We start from the raw sequence: 1,911 nt of genomic DNA, 5'->3' as shown, positions 1-1,911 counted from the left end.
GAGCTAATAAGGTATGGTATTTCGATACAATCAAAGCTTTTCCTGTGATTCTTGCAAGAATGGAAGGTGACTACCAGAAGTTATTAGTAAGGAAACATAAAATCAAAAGTTGTTTCTCTTCACAGGAAAAGGAACCCACGGTTCTGTAATTCTTCGCACTCATCTTTGGTTAGGCGTAATTCTTCAAAAATGATCAAATGTAAGTCTCTCAATTCTTGCTCGATCCTCCTTTTTCTTCATGAGAACATGTCCTGTAAGTGAGTTCTTTTTGACACATCTAACCGGTTCTGCAAATGGTATGTACAGCAGCTTAGATACTTCACCATCATCAGAATCATGCCCAGAACATTGCAATGATCAGGCTCAGTATCATGAAAATAATGTAAAGCCCAACAAGGCAGAACCCCCAAAATCTTGGAACACGGAATCAGTGCCAAGTTACCACCAAAATGGATCCTATCAAGCTCAAAAGCAAGAAAATAAACCTAACATGGAAATGGAGGGCATATGCGTCTGGATAGACATTCTCTTCTTGCATCACCAAAGCTGTACCAAGCCCAAACCGCATGTTAAACATCGGACAAGCAAAGCACCCGGCCATAGCCATCGTTGGCTGGCCAACTTTTGCAAGTGCTATATCAGCAACTAGATCACCAACAGAGTTTCCCCATGCAAGCACTGTCAGCCCAAGGATTGCTGAGGACAGTTTTAGAAGTGCTCCAAGAGCTGCAAGGCAATTCAGGAGCTCACCAGCAACAGTTGAGATCCAGAATACACTCATCACAAATGCTACGAGTACTACAGGTATTTGCTCAGTTTTGGGGGGTTCCTTTTCAAATACGAAATGAAGAATAGCTAGAGAGTAGCTTCCGCAAAGCACTATAGACCAAAGAGCAAAATGAACATTCGAAAAAAGAAAAAGAATAGGATGATCTAACGGAATAAATGATCTCCAAGAATACAGATGAGCAAGAGGACAAAGTACAATATTTGCAGATTGATAGAATCTGCTCCACTCAGAAGTTGAAGTTTGGGGAATGGTGAGTTTGAGAAGCACTGAGACTGGAAGCTCTCATACCTGCGACATCTGTGAAGAACGAAGAAAATATCACAACATAACCCACATTAATGTCTATAAACTAAATATTTCATACTCTCATATGGATCTGAAGTAGAAGAAAACTACAAGTTATACACAACTTAGTACTTGCCCTACATCTACAACACATGGACATATTTTTTATAGAACATAATTGGAAACTATTTCAATATCCATGTTGAAACTATGTATTTGCTGCTCTAACCGGGATAAAGTCGTGTAAAACCAGCTAATGATTTCTGAAAAGAAAAACAAAACTTGTCACTTAAAAGGACAATTTCCCCATAAAAATCCAACAAATCTATAAGAATAGAACAAAAGGGATTCAAAACTTGTTGATGCTTAAATCAGGGACTAACAAGATTGAACCTAAAAGCTAAATTTGACAAGAAACAGTGAAGGTGCAACTAGCCATAACCATGAAAATATGTACCATGCACTGCAAAATCAGACACAAAATATTGAAATTACCTCAAACTATGCCTTCAATCCCTAACTTCTTGTTTTCCCCAAGCTTCAAGCTCTAAACTCCAGCTTTCACCCAAATTTTGAAGCCCTAATTTCTGATTTCTTGCCACCAAGGCAGTGCAACAGGCGAATTAGGGATGTTGATGGTGCAAGCTTGATACATAAGAAGGGCATTCTCGGTGATGTGAGGAGGACAAAAAAAGAGAAAGAAGATGTCTTAAATTTTGGCTAAGTTATTAGGACATTGAATCAAACGGCGTTGTTTTCCTAAAATCCCTTCAGCCCGCCACGCCACTTGAATATTTTAGTTTGCCGTTCTTAGTTCCATACATATAAAAAGCATG

General features: G+C 38.9%; 1 pseudogene; it reads right to left on the bottom strand.

Moving 5' to 3' along the window:
- Positions 1 to 334: 334 nt before the first annotated feature.
- On the bottom strand, positions 335 to 1,087 carry LOC113711407 (cation/calcium exchanger 5-like; annotated as a pseudogene).
- Between the last annotated feature and the right edge of the window lie 824 nt (positions 1,088 to 1,911).

This window comes from Coffea arabica, chromosome 10e (assembly GCF_036785885.1).
Source record: "Coffea arabica cultivar ET-39 chromosome 10e, Coffea Arabica ET-39 HiFi, whole genome shotgun sequence".
NCBI classification, from domain to species: Eukaryota; Viridiplantae; Streptophyta; class Magnoliopsida; order Gentianales; family Rubiaceae; genus Coffea; species Coffea arabica.
Note: the sequence above shows the minus strand (reverse complement) of the source record. Positions and strands in the feature narration are given on the sequence as shown.